Source organism: Miscanthus floridulus, chromosome 8 (assembly GCF_019320115.1).
Source record: "Miscanthus floridulus cultivar M001 chromosome 8, ASM1932011v1, whole genome shotgun sequence".
NCBI classification, from domain to species: Eukaryota; Viridiplantae; Streptophyta; class Magnoliopsida; order Poales; family Poaceae; genus Miscanthus; species Miscanthus floridulus.
This window is the reverse complement of record NC_089587.1, coordinates 194,688,632-194,697,762: the sequence shown is the minus strand read 5'-3', so window position 1 is coordinate 194,697,762 and position 9,131 is coordinate 194,688,632. Positions and strand designations below refer to the sequence as shown.

Below are 9,131 nucleotides of genomic sequence, written 5' to 3'. Positions count from 1 at the left end.
CCAGAATGCCATGTGACTGTTGTTATATCATCAAACATGGCAAGTGCAAATTGCAATGCAAACACAAGCCGGTCCATATCATTAATTCTGTCAACTCTGGTAGAGTACCTTTTGGTTTTGGTTATATCATCAAATGAAATGAGCAAAAATTTAAGTGTAGGAAGCCTGCATCTGGTTTCAGACGCATATATGTATCGGATCAAAAAAGAGGGGCAAAATATCCTCAAGTTCTGAATATGACACAGCATGCCTCCAAAACTCAAGATTGCCAGCCGGCAGGCAGGCAGGCAGTCTATTCATAGGGAGGACACGCCACGGTTAGATTTGTTCTTCTTTTGGACAGACAGATGGGTATGGGCTGGACTGAATGAAGAGGCGTTGACTGTGACCCAAAGAAAATTAGCATTTGCATTAGTTGTGATAAACAACACCGAAGGTAGGCAGGAGCTGGTCAACCTATGGAGGTGTATCCATCCATCCAGCTGGTGCAAGTCTGACACAGATAACAACAGAGAGAGAGAGAGTGGGAGACCATATGAAATATCCCTGCAGAAGAAACATTTTTTGTTGATTGAATCCAGCAATAGCCAGCTAAGAAGGATTTATGTTGAATGAATCCAGCAATAGCCAGCTTAGAAAGGTTTTTGTCGAATGAATCATCCATCATGCCAGCAATTTTGCTGCTAGTACACTTGCAATTTGAATACAAACTGAACTGACATGTTGCAATTTGCACTTGCATTACATTGCATGGGACTGAATTGACAATCTGGAGTTTATGTTTTTTGCAGGAACCAAGGGCTTCAAGTGCAGCGGGAAGAGGAAGAGGATATTTCACAACCATATTGACACAGGAAGCGGATGATGATTTGGAAGTGCTGAGGCAGCAGGATGCCACTCCAAGTACTGGCGGCAAAGGATCATCCAAGCGAGGCAGCAACTACACTAATCTTGAGGATATCCAACTTTGCAAATCTTGGATTCATATCAGCAATGACCCTATCATAGGGAATAACCAGCCAGGGAAAACTTATTGGGAGAGGATCGGAAATGATTTCCACAGCAACAGGGACTTTGAGTCTGATAGGACTCCCAATTCACTCGAGCATCGCTTTGGGATCATACTAAAGGAGTGCATGAAATTCCAAGGCTACTACGAGCAGGTCGAGCGTCGTCATCCAAGCGGCATTCCATACAAAGAGCATGTAATTGGTTCATTCCATACCTTGTCATTGCTATATATCTTGACATTGCTATATATCTAATCATGCACTTGATCTTTGATGCAGCTGCTTGAAGCCCAAGCAAGGTATGCCAGAAAAGCGAAGGGCAAAAATTGTCAATTCAAACATTGCTGGCTCACGTTGAGGCATACTCAGAAGTTCGAATCGACACTTGAAGGCAACAAGAGGCCAGCCAAGTCCAGAGAGCTCAACCTCCCAGTAGGAAGTGAACAAGACGATGAGTCAACCACCCAAGGCTAAGAAAGCTCCTCAATCCCTTCTGCCAAGAAAGCCCGACCTCCGGGTAGAAAGCAATCCAAAGAGAAGCTGAAAAAGAATGAAGGAGATGACGAGTACAAGGATATGATGCAAAACTTGATGGTAATGAAGACCGAGGAACATAAGATGAAGAAAGAAAGGTGGGAGAAGGATATGATGCTTGAGCAGCGCAGGATTGAGATGGAGGAGCAGCGGCTGCAGTGGGAGCAGGAACAGAAAATTATGTTTTGTGATGTGACCACCATGGACGATGATCAAAGGGCATATGTGTTGGCCAAGAGAGCGAAGATTGCGAAGGCGACGAGTGCTAGTGTAGGCGAGACTGCTAGTGGTGAGAGTGGAGTGTGGGTTTGGTGAGAGTGGAGTGCTAGTGGTCATTTCTTAAGTTTATGTGAACTTAAGTTTATGTGAACTTATGTCTGTATTATGTGAACTTATGTCTGTCTCTGTATCTGGATGCTAGCTGAATGTGAATAGCTATCTGGATGCTAGCTGAATGTGAACAGCTATCTGGACTGCATGTGACTGCTGTTTTTATTTTAAGCCACATCTATTTCATATTTTTGTGCTATCTGTCTTCAGTTCTTGAATGTAGTCCAGAAAGAAGCAGCATCCTGAAAGGTGAAAACTGGAGTTTGGCATATCCTGAAATGTGAACAGCTATCTGACTGCTGTCTTCAGTTCTTGAAATTGTTTCTGGGGGTATGGGTGTGCAATTGTTTCTGATTTCTGGGGGTATGGGTGTGCAATTGTTTCTGATTTCTGAGGCACAAAATCAGTGTGGGAAATGAGTGTTTTTCTACTATGGATACCCTTCTGGTACAGAGCATGGAATAGAGGCTAGCCTATTCTTTCTGCAGAAAGATGGCAATGCACCAGAGAATAATTTTTAACATTACAAGACAGGGACAAGCTTGAAATCTATCACTAGCTTGAACTATGAATTGCCCACAAGTGCTCTACAAGATCATCACGAAGTCGCTCATGTGAAGACCTATCCTCAATCTCATCGTGTATCTTCAGGAAGTCCTCTAGCACAAGCGGATTACGACGTTGGTAGTCCATAGGTTGCAACACAGGGACACCCTCCTGATGGTAGTTAAAATCATCTTCCTCATCTCGCTCACCCTCAATGATCATGTTGTGCAAGACTACACAAGCTTGCATTATGTACCATAGATCTTCCTTATGCCACATTCTTGCAGGACCCCGCACAATTGCAAAGCGAGCTTAGAGCACCCCAAACGCTCTTTCCACATCTTTCCTCGCTGCTTCTTGTGCCATTGTGAAGTGGATCTTCTTGTTGCCCTGTGGATGTTGAAAAGCTTTGACAAACGTTGCCCAGGCTGGGTATATCCCATCAGCAAGATAGTACCCCATTGTGTACTTGTTTCCATTGACCATGTATTCCACTTGTGGCGCCGTCCCAAAGGTTAGACTTTGGAAGAGTGGAGAGCGGCGCAAAACGTTGATATCATTTAGAGAACCTGGAAGGCCGAAGAATGCATGCCAGATCCATAGATCTTGTGATGCAACGGCCTCAAGGATCATGGTTGGCCCATCTTCTTTCCCTTCGTATGCTCCTTTCCAACCTACTGGGCACTTGTCCCATTTCCAATGCATGCAATCAACGGAACCAAGCATTCCTGGGAACCCTCTTGCACTATTAATTGCCAACAGCCTGGCTGTGTCCTGGGCATTGGGGGCCCTCAAGTATTCTTCACTAAAGACCTCGACGACAGCCTTCACAAAATGTTTCAGACACTCAATGATTGTGCTCTCTCCCATCCTCACATACTCATCCAAAAAGTCGGCCGAAATACCGTAGGCAAGCATCCAAATGGCGGCAACAACCTTCTGTATGGGAGAGGCGCCAAGAGTTCCGATGGCATCGGGCTTCTGACGGAAATAGTCATCATGAGACTCCACTGCATCCACTATCCGCAGAAAGAGCGACCTAGACATCCGAAACCTCCTTCTAAAATGTTTCTCACTGTATACACACTAGTCCGCGAAGTAGTCTAGGTAGATGCGATTGTGACCTTCAGAAATGTTCCGTGGCACTTTGCGGCGACCCGGCAACGATCCACGAAACTTTTTCTTGCGCTTGTTTCTCCTCGAGCCCTCAAGAAGACCAGCAATGATGAAGAGGTCGTCATCATCAGATTCATCCTCTTCATTCCACCCTCGACGAGCTCTAGTTCCAAACCTTGACATCTGCCATAGCAACAAAAAAAGGGAAAAAGTTAACAGAAAAGTTTGTATTGCTATTGCTTTCTTCTACCTATAAAAAGTGCAATCTTTTGATTTCAACATCTCATCTTCCACCTTAGTGCAACAAGAACAAATTCAAGAGACAGAACAAAACTGTCTCTTTTGTACTCATTAGCTTAAAGTCCTGTACTTGCCGCAACCCAATCCTGTAACAGGATTTTTTTAAGAAAAAGTGTTTAATGGTTCGACAAGCTAAGGTTCAGGTTGTACTTTCACCTTGCCTTTTCTTGACTACTACACAATAGGAAGTCTGGAACTGGTCTAATTGGTTATAGATATGGAGTTTCTGAACCTTTCTCCTCCATGTTTCTACTACTTTCTGATCGCCATTTGTGGGATGGGTGCTAGTCTATTAGATAAGTCAGTAGTATCATTTGTACCATAACTTATCCACAAGTTGTTAGGTCATCTCGCTTAATTACCAACAAATCAATCAGTTAATGGTCCTAAATTTTTTATCAAATAAAAAAACAAGAACAAATGGAGTTGGGCAGGGGCGCGAAGGCCGGGACAGGCCGGGACAGGCATGGGAGGTCCAACACAGAGGAAAGGAAGGGCCTTGGGCAGGGGGTTGCTCACTAGGGCTCGTGAAGATGTCGTCCGGGTCGCGGTTCACGGCGAGCTGGGACGCGGCCGGGACGGCGCAGCGCGAGGGCGTCGCGCGGCGAGGTGGTTCCGGCGGTCAACGTCGAGGCGGCTTCGTTTGGTCCAGGGGCTTCGGCTCGCCGTCGGTGGCGTGGATCAGGCGGGGCGCCGGAGCTGGCGGCGCGCGGGCGGGGCGCGTGTGCGGGGCGTTCTTGGGCTGGAATAGGGTGTTGGGCTGGAGTTGGAAGCAAATTTGGGTCCCTATTTTTTACAGGCCAGCATGCAAATGAAAAAAATAGAGGCCCAATTTGCATGCTGGGCTGGAGTTGCTCTTAGGCGTTTGGATGGACTGAGTATTGGCGTGGTTCGAGCCCCAAACCACGCGTGCCGTGGAATGAAGCCCACGTCGGGGGCGAGATCCCCGCCCAACCCAATATTGCATTTGGCTGGCCGAGCGTTGCCGTGGATCGCGGACCGATACACGTCGACACATGGGGGCCAGGAAAATCCCCACCCGACTCTTGGAACGTTGCACGCTCGCGACTCGTCACCTCGCCACAGTATTGTTTTGTCGCGTGACGAGACTTAAATTTTAAAAAATAGAAAATCCTTCAATACGATGTCGGATGAAGATAATTTTTATATGTAAATTGTAGACCTCGATGAGATCTACAACTTTATAGTTTTAATTTTTTTTATTTGAGGACAGTAAGATGCTCGAAAAAGTAATATAAAATTTCAGCAACATAATAATCGCCTACTAGCGCTTGCCGCATTAGAGCACTAATATATTATTTGTATTGAGTTAAATGAAAATACTTTTTATACCAAAGTTATAGCTCTCAAAGAGATCTACAACTTTGTAGTTTTGAGTTTTTTCATTTGAGGACGTTAAGATGCTCAAAAAAATAATATAAAATTTCGGCGCCTCCCGAAAATAGAAAACCTCTTTTGAAACCAGCCGATGACCAAATTTGTCCGGTTTTGATAGTTGGAGGGTGTTTCTTAACCGGTTTCGTAGTTGAAGGTTGAAAATCGAACTTCGGCGCGAGTTGAGGGTTGAAAAGTGTACTTTACCCTTAGAAAAAGGGGGAATGCTCGGCCCAATCCCTGTATGTGACATGGAAAAAAAATCGGCCTGTTTATGTTCCAGCCGGCCCAGCAAATGTAACATGCAATGTAACACCTTCTCTATTGTCTTAAAAAACAATTGGACTAGCATCGTTTTTACTTTGTTTTTGTTTGTATAGAATTTTGTAAATCCCCACAGAAAGAAATGACCTCCTTGCAAGACATACAATTGTGTATTGTCTGTCATGAACAATCAAAATGTGGTCACATATAATTGGGTACACATGGCAGTGCTACAAACTACTCTTTGCCACAATGGTACCATAGCTACGCAATAAGTTATGCAAAAGAAGTACTATAGCTCCTTAATGGCAACAAGTTATTAAAAGCAAGTGAATTGCACTGCAATGTCAATCCTAAAGAGTGATACAACTCAGTTGGGATCCTGGTGGTCTGTATGTGTTGCATAAATTGGCTGCCTGCAACAAGAAGCATAGTCTCATTTTTTGGCTTCGGTTATTTTCGTGGCCTTCCGATCATGGTATTTGGTCTGTTGTTACTATTGTGAACTTGGACAATGTATATGTCGAGATACTCAATGCTGTTACCCAGCAGCTAAATTGATTGTGCCAACAGCAACATGGGAAATCCTAAGCATTACGATGACCAATTCATCAAAAATACGTGGGATTCTACTGAAGATGATCAACATGTTTCTTGCACATGTTTATCATTCACTAGAGTCCTACAACTATTTATAAGAACGGTTACCGGATCAATTTCTCTACCGGGCACGGGTGATAAAATTGAGAGGTATAAGTATTCAGAATATGTTGCTCTATGCTTTGGCATGTGGACTGCAGCAAGGTGTTATTATAGAATAACACTTGAGTTCGAAGCCAAGCAGCAAAGGGGTGGTCATTTATGTGGCTATGCGATACTAATACAAGCTGGACTACAATCTACAAGAACATAAGAACTCCTTGCCATGCAGCGTGCGGACCACGCCAAAGGTCCATCAACGCCATGTTTGTGGGGACACAAGGCCTACGAAAGGCTCTTTGAAGCTAAGCTGACTACGTCCAACATCGAAGCACCGGGTGTGCTCTTCGCGGATGGCGGTAAAGGCTTGTGCAAGTAGCAGCGGAGACGCAAGGCCACCTCTTAGGTTGCATCGCTGCGTTTGTGTCGGTTGTTTCCATTTGTGTAATATCGAAACTTGAGTTCGCTTGCCAGGATGGTCTAGCCATGGCTGTTTTAGGTCGATCTCTCCTAGGGCGCTCAACAGAAGCACGTCATTTGTATGTTTAAACTCTTCTACCTTAATTACAAGGATACACAAATCTTTTACGAATTCAAGGAAAAAGAACATTTGAAGATCCCTGTAGCAGCTTGAGGGCAAGCTACATTTTAAAATTGGGGACTGTCATGGATTAGGCTGTGAGGCTGTCAATCCGCCAAGTGGACCGGAACTATCTAGCTAATCCTCTTGAGCGCTCCTAATTACTCTTTACAAGCCTTGGATGAGACCAACGCGATTACGTTTTCACCAAGAAGAGAACCCACGACGACGTAGGGGGAGCACCCATAACTAACGCCTCAAGAAGGAACATGGCTTCCGAAGATGTCACCATCATCCAACCGTCGTATGGACAGACTATGACTTTCGCCTAATGCACCCCCTAAAGTTGACGAAGCGTGTTCCATACCACACCGTCTCCAAACATCATGAACCAATGCACCGCCGTTGCAGTACACCAATGATCGCAGCCCTTGTCTTCGAAGCGTCTCCCGTACTACATTGTCCCTAAACACTAGGACCAACAAAGCCACTACGCCACCATCGCAGTATTCTAGCCCGTGTCGTGACACTAAGCCACTACGCCACCAATGCCTGCACCATGAATGCCCGGAGCCTGAGCCCCAACCGCGCCCCCATCGCAGCATCTAGCACACACGCCACAACATATAGCCTCTCCAAAGTTCCCAAGTCAATGAAGCATGTTTCATACCATGCATCATAGCTGTTGCTGGCCATGTCGTGAAGCCACCAGGTCTAGCTGAGGGCAGATACATAATTATTAGGCCACTAGGCAATCCCATGTCACCTCTCGTCAATCTGGTTATTAAACCCCACCAAACCACATCCAATTAGGGAGGACGATTCTTGCAAAGAAAAAAAATAGAGCGGACGTATAAAATATAGACGAGCTTAGTATCATTAAACTAAAAATATTCTAAAAGTTAAAGATAGTGAAAATTTTAATAAAAATGCTGTTGTCACTTTGTCAGGGCGTTCGATCCTCCGAAGGTCACGACACAAGCCCAATGGTCCAACATTCGTATCCTGAAAGTGTAATCAAGCTCTAATTATGGGTTTTGGTGATAATGATCACGCAATTAGAGAACTAATTAGATTTATCGAGATGACAAGCAAGGAATTTATACTCGAGGATGCTACACGAAACGGAGGAGCTCCCAATTATAAATATAGATGGCTTCAAACTTAAAAGAGGTTTAAGATTCTTTTATATCTTGAATTTAAGTATAGAAAAAGCCGTACTATAAAGGGGGACACAATGCTTAAGCTAATATGTGCTACCAATAGCTCAAACAACCACAAGCATCCTCAGATTCACAGCCAAGACAGTCTACACTTCACTATTACCTTTGTTGTCTTGCGGGGTGCGAGCTCCGACTCGCCCGACCCCTTGGGTGCGAGCTCTGACTCGCCTGACCCCTTAGGCGTGGGCTCCGGTTCGCCCGACCCTTTGGTCGCGGGCTCCGTCTCGCGCCGACCCCAAGGTCGCGGGCTCCAGCTCACCCGACCCTTTGGTCACGGGCCCCGTCTCGCCCGACCCCAAGGTCGCTGGCTCTGGCTCTCCCGAGCTTTTGGTCATTGCCTCGTCTCGCCCAACCTCTTGGGTGTAGTGTCCGTTGAGGGCTGAGGGTATATATACCTTTCCTTTTCTTCCCCAACGGCTATCCGTGATTTATGTGGCCGTTGGGGGCTAGGGGTATATATACCTTTATCCTTCCTTTCTAACGGTAACCAATCTGCTCTCTTATAACACCCCTGGTATTACGATCTTGTTTAGCACCGTGATTTAGGTCTAAGAAAAAATTTCAAAACGAGTTTCTCAGGTTTTTAATTTAAAACGTACTTGATGCGATAAGCGAATCCCATGTGACTTAGTTTTATGGACTCAAATAAACGCCCAAGTTAAATTACTCAGTGCGTAGATATATTTAGGAATGTCGAACGACAATTCTAGTCAAGAGATAGCGAATGGTTTGTTCTATTAGATTAAGCGGGAAAAGTAACTTTTATAAATAAAATAAAATTCATTAATAAATATATATATATATATATATATATATATATATATATATATATATATATATATATATATATATATATATATATACTCACGGGTTTATTTTGATAAGCACGAACTGACGAGAGAGAGAGCAACAACTTTGTTTGTTTTTTCTGGCGTACAACGTACTCGTTGCATAACAATTTTTCACCATCTCGTTCTCGTCGTGGCTCTGCATTTCTCGGCGTTGCAAAGCCTCCCATCCAATCGCATCTGAACTGGTCCACTGCGGTGGGCGTCTGAAATTGGAGCACGTGGTTCTGCCCCTGCCCCTGCCATGTCCTCTCTCTGCCGTGCACCACCGAGTAATCACTGCTTC

At 44.8% G+C, this 9,131-nt stretch overlaps 1 pseudogene; it reads right to left on the bottom strand.

Moving 5' to 3' along the window:
- Positions 1-2,429: 2,429 nt before the first annotated feature.
- On the bottom strand, positions 2,430-3,467 carry LOC136470439 (protein ALP1-like; annotated as a pseudogene).
- Between the last annotated feature and the right edge of the window lie 5,664 nt (positions 3,468-9,131).